At 37.1% G+C, this 14,629-nt stretch overlaps 1 protein-coding gene across 3 annotated transcripts in view; it reads right to left on the bottom strand.

Annotated features, from left to right (window-relative positions):
- Window positions 1-13,246, bottom strand: part of LOC123322730 (paired box protein Pax-5) — a 189,478-nt gene extending 176,232 nt beyond the window's left edge. For all 3 annotated transcript variants that reach the window (XM_044910722.1, XM_044910724.1, XM_044910723.1), the window contains exon 1: window positions 12,893-13,246. The gene's annotated coding sequence lies outside the window, so the exon portion shown is untranslated. The remainder of the gene's footprint in view (window positions 1-12,892) is intronic.
- Between the last annotated feature and the right edge of the window lie 1,383 nt (window positions 13,247-14,629).

Raw genomic sequence — 14,629 nt, 5'->3', positions numbered from 1 at the left:
CAGGATGACGAAGTTTTGATTTAAACTAGTTGAAGTTGGCTGAGTGGACTGTCTTCCTCGTGACAGATGATTAGAATATTATTATTTTCGATTTTTGATAAGAGAACAACGTATGACCATGGCGAAATTTTGAAGCTTGCGCTAGTATAAGAGTGGTTTGTCGGTTTGTCATCGGAAAGAAAAGGAGAAGAAATAAAATTTCAGAGTGCATTCTTGAGAGAGAATTGGAAAAAATCTTACCTCAAGATTCGACTCGGAATCAATTCGTGTGTCAAGAGCACTTTTGCGATGAAGATATCGAAAAAGATGATGGATTTATATAAACGAAATCGAAATTGTCATCCCTCATGAGATGTTGACTCTTCTGAATAAGAATATCTAACCAATAAAACTACATGGTTCAGAAGTGGATACTCTTGAAGAATTTTGTTGGCTTAACATAATATATGGTTTATAACGGTTCTCAGCTGAATATTGGAAACAGAATTTACTCTAATAAGTGATAAAGCTGAGATTGCTACCTTTTGTTGTCTTGATATGTTCTACTCCTCACTGCGAATGTATATAATTTTGAAGATTACAGTAAACCAACTAACATACCTGTTTTCAATGAACAATGATGAACAAACGTAGGTACAATTTTTTTGATCAGTGATTTCTTTTGAATTTAATTGATTTCGTCATTTATTATCAATGAATAAAGATGATTACTTAGTCCCTTTTATAATGTGACTTGTATTTTATTGCATATAATTCAGAGAACTCATATTTAATATAGATTTGAACAAACGTATTCGAAAAGTCCTCAGAAAAAACTACGATGACACATAACCTGAAATAAAATTAAGGCTGTTCATTTTAAATTGATGCTTGAATCTCCACCCTTCATCGATCAACCTAGCGATCGCAGCGACTCCTGTATTACCCATTTTTGGAGACACATTTTTAGTACGTTGATTTTTCTTCTTCTCCCTACTCTCCATACATAGTATTGTAAAGATATAGGTATAGAATTATGTGATGTCATGTATTATCATAGACATAGAGTCTATATGTCTATGTCTATATGTCTATGTGTATTATATAACAGTGACAGAACGACCACAGAACCCTGATGCGTCAGGCTTAGCCAAGAAGATATAGCAATAACTTCTTCATAGTTTCACCCATGCCCACCCTGAACGAGTCCCACGAAGCCCTTCTGTTCAAATACTGCACGGTTATCGAATTAACGCTCGTTGTGATTTCCTCTCGAAATTGCTTCATTGGTATCGAATTGATTCGGCGGTTTTGTTATTTCCTCTTGTGGTTTCGACATCTATGTGAGAGGTACGCCTAATGATACGAAAATAGTGGGTACCCTGTCGTTTTTTGTTTACACTTTTCGGGCAATTAAAATTAATTGAAATCGTCGGTCAGGAAGAGAAATTTGGAAGGTAACAGCGATCGAGGTACCGATAAGTTTTGAAGTCGTACAGGTACAAATAATCGGCTCGTGTGAAGGTTTACCAACCAACTAGATGAAGAGTGATAATAAAGTTATTTTGTTGGGGGAACCGTGTATATAGTTGGAACTGTACAACAATTCATTGTCTCGTTAAAAACTTCATGATATTAAATCGTTCAACTTGGAAAATATGCAATAAGCAAAACTTCTTAACCCATCAAAGACCTATAAAAAGAGTTAGTTGAGGTCTCAGAAATGTTTCGTCAATATTCAAGAGGATGGGAAGAATTGCATGCCTTCATAGGGCCGGTAGCATTTATCGAGAAGTAGTTTATTAACCTACTCTGCGCTGCATGTAATTCTGCAACATTTTCTTTTGAGAGAAGTTAAGAAAATTTTGAAATTTTTTCTGTGCATATTGGCTCCTGGATCACTATTTTCAATCATGGAGTTTCAGGAGCCAGCACGAGTCAAATAAGTATTATGATTTTCCCAATCTTTTTAGCTGGATATCAAAATGTTTAGCAGTTTTTCAGCAAAGCAGATACAGGCTATACAGGGTGAGTCTTTGCCTATTACAAATATTTTAACAGTAGATTTTTGAGTTCAAAAGAAACATTTTTTTCTATGCGGCCTTGATAAAAAGATAAAGCCATTTTAAGTTTTCATGATAAGTTGTGCCACCACTGGTAAAACAAAATTACCGTCGGAATAACCAGCTTTATGTACCTAACACTGCACATTTGTGAATCTTTTACACAGAGTTGTATTCAGCCAAAGTACCCAATTTTTCAAATTTCACAGAAACTTTTTAATTTTTGAACATCAAATTACTCGAAAACGGTGCATTATACGATAAAATATGAAGAATACTTTTGTCTCACAAAACGTTCAAATACTCATTAGATAGCGTCCAGCTTAGTTTCAAAAGTTGGGTTCTTTGTATTTTTGGTATTTTTATGGTACATAATGGTCATAATGAGAAAACTGGAAGACGTGGGTTATATCAAAGAAAATATTCATCAAATAATTGAAAAACTATATTCCGAAATTCATTTCATTAAATAAAACCGTTTGTGAGATTGAACTAAAAAAAAAAAATTATGCTTTCTCAACAGCCTGTACCTTTTAAACTGAGCATATTCGGAAAAAATGGTTAGAATAGGTATGTACAGGATGGGCAAAATTCGTTGTCTACTGAGGGGATCTCGAGAACTATAAGAGATAGAGGGTAACGGATGACGCATTTCTCATTTTAGCTCTTTTTATTAGAAACAAAGAATGGTGAAAACCGTAGCCTCCTACGATTCTTCGTTTTTGAGTTATTAGCAAAAAATGAGATTTTGACGATTTCGAAAAGTTCTCATAATTTTTTTGTCTTTGAAGTTAGAGATTTGAAACTTGAACTTTCTTAGGCACTTCTATACGTAGAATAAAGATTTTTTGTTAATGCAAACATAGAAAATTCCGATGAAAATTCAATAAAACTCTGAAAAAAACGAAAATTCAACAAATAATTCGAATTGAATAAATATTTTTGTATAGTCACTGGATTCTACGTGAAAAAATGCCTGTAGAACATTCAAGTTTTAGATCTGTAACTTCAAAGACAGAAAAGTTATGAGAACTTTTCGAAATCATCAAAATTAAATCTTTTGCTAATAACTCAAAAACGAAAAATCGTAGGAGGCTACGGTTTTCACCATTCTTTGTTTCTATGAAAGAAGCTCGTAAATGTGTCATCCGTTCTCTTCTAGCTCTTATAGTTCTCGAGATCCCTTCAGGAGACAACGAATTTTGGCCACCCTGTACAGTTATTCCTGGGACACCCTGTTTATCACACCTGATTCAGTTCAAACTTGCCTATAGTTTGGAAGGTAATTAATTAATTAATTTTCTCTTAATATTGTCATTATCACATGGATTTTTCGACGTTTTTGTATGGAAACCATAGAGTAGTTTTCGGTGAAGAATTCGAAGTGTTCTTCTTCAACGCTATCGTCGGCTCTATGCTCCTCAAATCAAACGATCTATCACGACAAGGCGATGTACCATCGCCGGTAAAGTACGATACGAGATCGCAGAAAGACCCCGACCTACCAGACACCAATTATAATTCTGCCTTCTTCTTCTTCTTCTCCTCCAACGGGCCGAGATATGATCAGAAACACGTGTAAGATTCCCCGCAATATTTTAATGCCGTGTAACTCATCGAAATTACTGAAATCGTAGACATTCCGATAAATCAGCGCCGGCAATTATTGATGATGTCGGAATAATTACAACTCTAATGCTCAATTTAACAACATTTAACCTGCACCAAGATCACAGGTGCATGTGGGAACGAGGTGATAACTGGGCAGTTCGCACCTTGGGAACTTCTGGAGTTATTCGATAGCCACGGTGTGGATGTCGTTCCGCGGGAGGTGTTTGCCGTCGCTTCTTGCGCCCCAGGAAATTCGAGATGATGCGGTGTGATTATCAGACGGATTTCTGCGATTTGGCGTTGTGAGACTCGGATCTCCAAGCGGTTAGATGAAAACGCTGCTAATTTTACCCGAAAGTCGATATCCCACCTTTTTCGACTGAGAATTGAATGAAAAATTCACACCCCAGCGAGCTTCGAACCCAGGACTTAAACATTCGTGCTGTCGGTACTCCTGAGCTAGCCTTAAAATTGAAACGAGGATGTATTGGTATCTAGTCAGCCTAGACCAGTTCCATGCATAACAAGAATATTGCGTTACCATAGCAACGAACAATAAATCATTAGAAGTGTCAGTGTGAAGTTTGAGGTTAAAAAATTAAACCAGAGTTACGCAATAAATTAAAAGAAAGAAGACGTCCACCGAAATAGTGAAAATCGAAAAATTGGAGTATCGAGCCATCATAAGTACCAGGATTTAAAAGGGTTAAGAGATGAGCAGATTTACAAAGATATGCTTAATACACTTGGTGATTAATGTCCTTTGTATGAGACCGTGAAAAATTGGACTGCAAGCTTCAAAAGAGGTAAATTTTCCATTGAAGATGATGACCGATAGGGAAGGCCAGATTCTGTGTCAGTCCCCGAAAATATCGATGCAGTTCATGACATGATTTTATCAGACAGTCGAATTGGGCTAAAACGGATATATGAAGTACTGAATATTTCACACGAACGAGTTCATCATATAGTTCACGTCAATTTGGATATGAGAAAAATTGGTGCAAAATGGATCCCCAAATGTTTGAATGTTGACCAAAAGCGTGAAAGGGTAGAAGCATCGCGTTCGATTTGTGCTCGATTGGAAAACGATGTAGACTCCTTAAACCGAATTGTTACTATGGATGCAACTTGGGTACATTTCTACGATCCAGAAACAAAGCAACAATCGATGGCGACACTCTGGTTCTCCAAGATCTAAGAAGTTTCGTGTCCAAAAATCTGCTGGAACAGTTCTTGCTTCAGTTTTTTGGGATTGCCATGGAGTAGTCATGATTGATTTTTTAGATAAAGGTAGAACAATAACCGGACATTACTATTCGACATTACTAACCACTCTACAGGAAAAAATTAAAGAAAAAAAAACGCGGAAAGCTATCCAAAGGTGTTTTGTTTTTGCCAGACAACGCTCCTGCACACAAATCTCATGTTGCCATGCAAGAAATTTGTGATTTAGGGTTTGAATTACTAGAATACCCTTCCTAGAGTCTAGAGACGTTGCGGGTTCGCTGTAATGAATGCATCCAATAAAGAGGAGAATGTAATAATAATAATAGTAATAAAATATTTTTACAATGAAATTTTGTTTGGTTCTATATAGTAGGCTAAGAATTTTTCAATATATCCTCGTATTCTCATCACTTGAGGACTAATCAGTCAATCAATACAGGGTGAGTCTTTGACTTGTACAAATATTTCAACAGTAGATTCCTGAGCTCAAAAGAAACACTTTTTACACCATACCATTTCTTCAAAAATTTCTTATCAAATGCCATCTCAGGGGGGAGCTGTAAGGGGATCTGTATTTGAGCAGGGGCTGCTAAACATAAAATTACATTACCTAGAAAATTTTTTGACAAGGAAGAACCCATCAAATTTTTCAAGCAACAATTCATTTCTGAACATTTCGAATATTTTCCGATTTAGAAACTTCACACTAATTCAAACTGTTTAAATATAATTTTCTGAGAAATAATTCCTTCTGGCAAATAATTCTTCTTACGCAGAATCAAATCCACAAACAATAGTTCTTGCTTTCTACTCCTTACATCATGTGGGACCTTACTATAAAGTTGTATAAAATATAATCACCCTTTCATTATATTCTAATCATCCTCACTTCGAAACGAAGAATTTTTTTTTCGGAGCTGCCACCCTGAACGTCTACAAAATGACGTTATAATTCCGGCATTGTATAAAGACCACTGGTCTTTATACAATGATTCCGGGTTATAATTAGAGCCAGCGACGTCATCCAAGTGACAGGAGCCTACCATATGTTCTCGGCTCAACAACAATTAAGATAAAATTGAAAACAACCTCCCTTTGTTACCTAATCATCCCTTGATGAAAGATCCTAAATCCCCCTGAAGAACTAGACTATTCACGTTCTGAAAGCGCTGCAAATTTGCTGGTATTTTGGCTGAATTCTTCCATTACCGATGGTCAATGCCACTGTTACCGGATAAGACCGATGTACGTACCCATGTTTGCATTTCATTACGGTTTTTATCTCCCCCACAGCTTTGTTTGGTGAAATGAAAGGTTTAGCGGCATGCAGACAGGAATTGAATTCTGAAAAAAGTACCACCCAGAGCAGGATTCGAACCTACGCCCCCTGATTACCGGTCAGGTACTCTCCCAACTGAGCTACCCGGGCTGACGTGAGGATCCATCTGCATTGTCTGGCTACCACTATCCTCAGAATTCACATGTTAGTATTATCACTTTCGAACTCCGGCGTTCGGAAGCGATTGGAAATGTTAAAGGTGGAGGGGATACACATTCGCTTTCAATGATCTTCGGGATTCAACATATCCATTTCCCGGTGCGTCGTCGACATATAGCGATATCAGCGGGGATCGGATGCGAACCTCCGATCATTGAACAAATTAAGCCGAAAATATCAATTGTGATGATAGTTTAGTGTCTGAAAATATAATGAAATGAAAGGTTTAGCGGCATGCAGACAGGAATTGAATTCTGAAAAAAGTACCACCCAGAGCAGGATTCGAACCTACGCCCCCTGATTACCGGTCAGGTACTCTCCCAACTGAGCTACCCGGGCTGACGTGAGGATCCATCTGCATTGTCTGGCTACCACTATCCTCAGAATTCACATGTTAGTATTATCACTTTCGAACTCCGGCGTTCGGAAGCGATTGGAAATGTTAAAGGTGGAGGGGATACACATTCGCTTTCAATGATCTTCGGGATTCAACATATCCATTTCCCGGTGCGTCGTCGACATATAGCGATATCAGCGGGGATCGGATGCGAACCTCCGATCATTGAACAAATTAAGCCGAAAATATCAATTGTGATGATAGTTTAGTGTCTGAAAATATAATGAAATGAAAGGTTTAGCGGCATGCAGACAGGAATTGAATTCTGAAAAAAGTACCACCCAGAGCAGGATTCGAACCTACGCCCCCTGATTACCGGTCAGGTACTCTCCCAACTGAGCTACCCGGGCTGACGTGAGGATCCATCTGCATTGTCTGGCTACCACTATCCTCAGAATTCACATGTTAGTATTATCACTTTCGAACTCCGGCGTTCGGAAGCGATTGGAAATGTTAAAGGTGGAGGGGATACACATTCGCTTTCAATGATCTTCGGGATTCAACATATCCATTTCCCGGTGCGTCGTCGACATATAGCGATATCAGCGGGGATCGGATGCGAACCTCCGATCATTGAACAAATTAAGCCGAAAATATCAATTGTGATGATAGTTTAGTGTCTGAAAATATAATGAAATGAAAGGTTTAGCGGCATGCAGACAGGAATTGAATTCTGAAAAAAGTACCACCCAGAGCAGGATTCGAACCTACGCCCCCTGATTACCGGTCAGGTACTCTCCCAACTGAGCTACCCGGGCTGACGTGAGGATCCATCTGCATTGTCTGGCTACCACTATCCTCAGAATTCACATGTTAGTATTATCACTTTCGAACTCCGGCGTTCGGAAGCGATTGGAAATGTTAAAGGTGGAGGGGATACACATTCGCTTTCAATGATCTTCGGGATTCAACATATCCATTTCCCGGTGCGTCGTCGACATATAGCGATATCAGCGGGGATCGGATGCGAACCTCCGATCATTGAACAAATTAAGCCGAAAATATCAATTGTGATGATAGTTTAGTGTCTGAAAATATAATGAAATGAAAGGTTTAGCGGCATGCAGACAGGAATTGAATTCTGAAAAAAGTACCACCCAGAGCAGGATTCGAACCTACGCCCCCTGATTACCGGTCAGGTACTCTCCCAACTGAGCTACCCGGGCTGACGTGAGGATCCATCTGCATTGTCTGGCTACCACTATCCTCAGAATTCACATGTTAGTATTATCACTTTCGAACTCCGGCGTTCGGAAGCGATTGGAAATGTTAAAGGTGGAGGGGATACACATTCGCTTTCAATGATCTTCGGGATTCAACATATCCATTTCCCGGTGCGTCGTCGACATATAGCGATATCAGCGGGGATCGGATGCGAACCTCCGATCATTGAACAAATTAAGCCGAAAATATCAATTGTGATGATAGTTTAGTGTCTGAAAATATAATGAAATGAAAGGTTTAGCGGCATGCAGACAGGATCCGATCCCCGCTGATATCGCTATATGTCGACGACGCACCGGGAAATGGATATGTTGAATCCCGAAGATCATTGAAAGCGAATGTGTATCCCCTCCACCTTTAACATTTCCAATCGCTTCCGAACGCCGGAGTTCGAAAGTGATAATACTAACATGTGAATTCTGAGGATAGTGGTAGCCAGACAATGCAGATGGATCCTCACGTCAGCCCGGGTAGCTCAGTTGGGAGAGTACCTGACCGGTAATCAGGGGGCGTAGGTTCGAATCCTGCTCTGGGTGGTACTTTTTTCAGAATTCAATTCCTGTCTGCATGCCGCTAAACCTTTCATTTCATTATATTTTCAGACACTAAACTATCATCACAATTGATATTTTCGGCTTTGTTTGGTGGCGATCGCCAAGTTTTTATCTAATGCCGAGATAATTCTAGAATTTATTCGACTTCTGGCAAGGTTGAAGTTAATTCGATTCGTTTTGGAACTGGCAACCTTGAAAATGCGAACGGAGGATTTTCGTACTGCCCGACTTATGAATTGAGGAAAAAAACATCTAGAGAATCGAATTTTCACACTAATTAAAAAATATTCTCAGAACTCAGTAATTTTTCTGATGATTCAGTCATGTTGAAGTTTATGTTACGATTTCCTATTAACCTATGTCCTGCCAAAACATAGATACAATTTAATCTATAAGAGATATAAGGATTTAGGTATATTTTAAGATATACAGTATACAGTAGAGTGTTTTCAAAGGTGAGGCTTTTTTGACAGAAGTTAGAACTTCAAAATAGATCGTTTAACCAAGAATTGTCTTTATAAAATATCCAAGATGGCTGAGATACAACCCTTAGAAGTTTGACGAAATTTTATTGAATTTCAAGTACGGTGCTGTGGAAGGTGACTCCGGCATTGCAAAAACGAAACAAAACATAAATATATGGCTGGATAATGAATGGTTCAGTACCAAGTTCATCGGATTAGATGCATCAGGTCACTTTTGAGAGAATCATAATTGTTGTATCGTGCAATTTAGGGTGAAAAAAATGTAGAAAATCGAGGCAGTTTCTTGAAAGTGCTTATGTTAGTTATTTTGAAAAAATGCTTTGATGTTCCCCCATTTTATCCCATTTTTACGACAATTGTTGGAATGTTCGAACAAGAAGTTTGTGATGCCCATTGTGAAAAAATTCATGAATAATTTAGACGAGTTTCATTGGTGAGATTTTGAAGTATTATTCTATTTTCTACACTTGTGTCCTAAGTCTCTTCTGTCAGTTGGTATCGAAATGAGCCATTTCACAAAATCGTGTAAGTTACTAAAAAATAATGAGAACAATTCGGCAATCCTAAGTTTCCATTTTCATTACCACGTAAATATCGAACGAGCCAATATCCTAAACGAAACCACATGTTCGAATCAGGAGATAAGTTTTTTCTCGTTACTTTTTCGATCATTCAGCTAACAAACGGTCTAGAGTCGTATAAAGAACTATTTTTTTCAACTTTGTCATTTTGAAAATTTTCTATAGGTGATTTTTGGTGAAACGCTTCGAGTTGACCAATTCTACCCTCTGTTGAAAAAAAAAAGCCTCACCTTCGAATACACCCTGTATTTGGAACGAGGAATACTGAAAGTCAAACTGGCAGAAATAATATTTTTTTTATTTTTTAAATTCAGTGGAATGAAAGGGTCAGAAACAAAAATTCATGATGAATCAATGGGGCAAGGTTCAAATTTTATCAAGTTTAAAGACACATAATATATGGATCTATCAATTTCATTTCTAGTGAGTTTTTGGAGGTCATTCAAACACATATATCAATTGGCTTTCAAAATTCAAGAAATAAAGAAAATTTCATACCAGATTAATAATTTATTCATCCCTGCAAATGATCTACTCCGATGCCTCTCACAGTATGAATTCTGCGCTTATAAACTGTGCTCCAGATGACTCAATTTTCCGCTTTTTCAAATTGCCCTCCCCATTAAACCCAGCTCTGATGTACTACCTCCCATTACGGGAAAATTTTTTCCTTGCCACTTATGGAAAGTTCTTCATTTCGCGAAAGGGAGCAAATAATTCCGTAGAAATTATACTGCCGCTAGCTACATGCAAGCTATAATTTTGAGTTACGTAATTGTTGTTATTTATAAGCCATAACAGTTTGATATACGTCTATTACCCTATGTACACTTATAAGCGGATTTTTCGTGCAACAAACTTTTGTTTGAGCACCGCGTAGGTCTCCTGTTATCTCGGAGATTTTTGGTGCTGAAACCCTGGCTGAATTTATGATTATCCGACAGTAATATTTTAATCGTTGGATGATTTATTGCCGAGGTTGGGGCATAATTCAGTCAGTCGAAAGAAGATTGAAATTTCAGTACCCAAGTTGAGTATGCGTTAGAAATTGAAAAAATTCTATTCAATGTTATACCAGGAAAATAATTTCCATTTTATGTCGGTATATACTAGAATCTTCTTCATATACATTTGCTAAAATCAAAAATATCAGTCCCAATCTGCTTTTGTGATAGGGAAAAACGTGTGATGTCAATATCAAAACATATAAGTTTGAGGTTTTGACAGGTCAATAGGAACCAAATGCTTTTTATTGGAATTGTGTCAGTAGGTTAGAGTTTTAGCATTGAATTTGGAATTTCTCAGAAGAAATTATGAATAGAGTACGGTGCTACATAAGGCCCTCTAGATTCCAATTGCAACATACGATATGACAAATTGAACCTATGTTCATGAATATTAGGTCACATTTATGGAAATAACAGTATTTTTTCATAGTGAAAAGTTTATTCACTTCATATGAACAAAATAAATATTGTTTGAAATAAATAGTAGTTTCCAATTTCATACCCTTTCACCAATCTCAATAAGGATAGATTTTGTAAAAAACGAAAGAATATTTTGTACCTAAGTGATAGATTGCGACATATAGTGGAAAACTATTAATTAATTGTTCAAATCACTTTTTTGGTCCAATCGAATCGATCTGTACATTATTCATTATAAGGTAATTCTTAATTTTCAAAGAGTTTTACAAAATTGAGAATCTTGAGCGATATTGATGATAATATAAGTATCGGAAAATATCGATGTAGAGAATTTTATGTTCCTTTTCTGATTAAAACTAGTGATAGATCAGGTCATGACATAAAATCAGTAAAATTTTCACCGTTTGCCAGATAATGGGCATTTTTTCAATTTCTGTTGAGTGATGAACTACTTTCAAACATACACAACATTTTTCAAAGAATAAAACCATGTAGATGTGGCTAAGTATGGCAAGAAAATAAGCATTTTTATCCAAAATAGTTGAAAATCTGGCATTTCATCTCTATTTCTTGAAGAAATGTATAGATTTTTGAGAATCTTTTTTTTTAACCTTGACAAGAAGAGATATTTGAACTTTAGTGTTCATTGGTATATGAGGTGAAGTAGCAATTCTGCAGAAATTTAAAAATTTCCCAGTATCTCGAGAACCTTGGTAATAATGCTCAGGTGACATTTTGTTACAATGAACGTTCAAGACCTGGTTTATCAACAGTTTCAATATTGTACAAAGCTGCCAAAAAAATTCACTTTTATCTATACCTTACTTTATGTTGGTATAAAGTTGAGAAACTAGTATTTCAATTGCCATAAAAACATCGAAATACTATACCTATAGTTGTACAAGAAGTAAGACAAATTCCTGACTTTTTGTATGATCAAAGATTAGATGAAATAAAACCTTTCTGAATGAATTCACTATTTTAGGTAGGACTGTGTTCCAATATAAAACTTGTTGATGAAAATATTCAAATTTTTCTATAGATTCTCCTGAATTGAACTCAAGATGAAGCTAAGAGTTTCGTTGCCCTGAAAATATCTAAATACTGCCTATACCGGCCTAACTTCTTGTTTTTTCACAAATTAGTTCATTTTAATAATAGAATTGCATGAATAAGCATTAAAATGGATAGTTTACCTCATTTTACTTCGAAATAATAGAAAAGAATAAATTATTTCGTTTCATATCGATTTTCCTTGTTTTTTCTCAAGTAGCAATCATCACAGGATAAAAAATTTAAGTTGTACGTAACCAAAACATCTCATTTTTTGGCATAAATGAAGCCAAATCGCAGTTTGAAATCGAACAAGAGCGGTATTTTCATTTTTAAGGTCGGAGATCTCAACGTGCGATCAAGCGCGAAACTCCGACAATATTGTAATAAAGGCCCGGATTTGAGAAACTCTACACGTCTTATATTTGAGTTTTTGGTGGATTTAGTTATAAGAAAACCCAAGGTTGAGGAAAAAATGCCAATTTTTTCGTCCACAGAAATATTTATGGAAAATATTGATTAGTGTTTTCGAGTTTGAGGATCATAACATTTTTTTTTCGTCTTTTCGTAACTGTGATTAGTTTTGGGTAACTTGTAGAAGTCCTACTGTTGTCTTCGATGGAATAATCAATTTTGTAGACCGGGAGACCCAAATTTCAGGTTATTTCGTGAATGGTTTTGATTTTTACAATTCAACTCTCGAGTAGATTTTTTTTTACTGAGGTTTTTCCTGATCCTGAATGTATCTGATTTCATCAAAAATATATAGTTTTCTATTTCTAACACTCACCTCGCGAAAAATGAGGAGAATCCAATGGGAACCACAAACACTGTAACTCGAAATAACTCAAGTCAAAATTCACTGTTTTTTTCTCATGTCAAGTTTTCGCTCTCATCGCAAATCCTACGAATAGCACATCACTCAATCCTCTTTCGACCACAGTAAAAAATCAACCCTTTTTCGTAAAGAAATCCTGCGGCGTCAACGTACAGTTTCACGACGTCCGACAGTACCCCGCGGTTATCGGGATTCCCAGCACGGATTTTGGTACTTTCCCGATCAGAAACCTCGCAATCCAATTCTTCAGGCTAGCGCGCGTGGTTAATCTTCCAGAGAACAAACACAACCAACATCTACGCTTAGACTGTGCCGGACGAGTGACTGGCTATCGCATGGTTATGCTTCAAGAACCGCATACACCTGTTTTCGTGGAGGGGGAAGGAAAAATTATCCCCCTTCTTTAAAAAGTAGCACTGTTTTACGGACATTTCAGTAACAGGGGGGTTGAATCCGACAAGTTGAGAGGAAGTGAACGACTCCAACGGTCTATATACATGCAATTAAAATTATCATAGATACATATCGATATTGCACCTGATTGCCGGGCAATTCTGAAGGAAATTGGGCCAGTACCTCGGGAAGGAAGAACAGATGTGTGGACGAGATTGTAACCGTCTGAAAGTCTACTTGGTCCTCATACGAAGGGTGTCTATAGGGAGGGATGATGAAATACCTGAAAACAGTGAAACGCCGAAGACTTACAGGCATTAATTGACATTTGACTGCTTCTGTGATGCAAAGCAGTCTTGTTTAAGTGCTTGTGATTAAGGGCCTATATACTTGCCAGAAGAAAAGGCACACAAACTTCATTCATTGGACTGAAACACTTGTAGAGTGCAGAGCTTCAGGAGAAGGAAAAAGTCAGAGAGAAACACTCTGGCTGTTTTTTTCATAGATGGATGAAGGTTCTTTGATGAGGAGGATGAACCAGATGAATCCAGATCACCTGATGTCAGAATTTTAACCATTGCAAGCCAATGTAAAAAATGGTTAAGACGAGAAACTTGAAGATAACTTTCTTGAAGCCATACCTGATACAGTTCATTAGAACTCTGGAAATAGAGTTCTAGCTGTATAGAAGTCAAAGCGCTAAAAAGAGCTCTTATGGGAGGAAAAATAAACCTTTAGGACGCGGTTCAACACAACCTTCCTTATTGACATTTAGTTCTTATCGAGCAAATAACTTCTTTCTGCTTCTGTGATGAAAAACTTGGACTGAATTTTCTATTGAGGTTCCTATTGTAGAAATCAATAAATTAATAAATGAACTGTCTTGTTTGAGTGTTTCTGGTAAAGGTGCTGATATACTTGCAAGCAGGTAAGAGACACAAACTCCATTCATTGGACGGAAACACTTGTAGGTACCTACAGAATTTCAGGAGAAGGAAAAATCTCAAAGAGAAACACTCTGGCAGTTTCTTTCATGAATGGATCAAGTTTTTGTGAGGATGAGGATGAAACAGATGAATCCAGATCACCTGGTGACAGAATGGCTGACCATTGCAAGCCAACGAAAAATGGATTAGACGGCAAGGAGATAACTTCCTTGAAGCCATTTCAGTTACTGAAGTTCATTAGAACTATCATACACCAATTTGTATGGTACCCCGTTACGCTAACCTCTGCTAAAACTGTATCTCATACACATGCTATAATTATTGTTTGGTGTTCAAGATTGTAATGCTC

Source organism: Coccinella septempunctata, chromosome 1 (assembly GCF_907165205.1).
Source record: "Coccinella septempunctata chromosome 1, icCocSept1.1, whole genome shotgun sequence".
In the NCBI taxonomy this organism is placed as follows: Eukaryota; Metazoa; Arthropoda; class Insecta; order Coleoptera; family Coccinellidae; genus Coccinella; species Coccinella septempunctata.
Note: the sequence above shows the minus strand (reverse complement) of the source record. Positions and strands in the feature narration are given on the sequence as shown.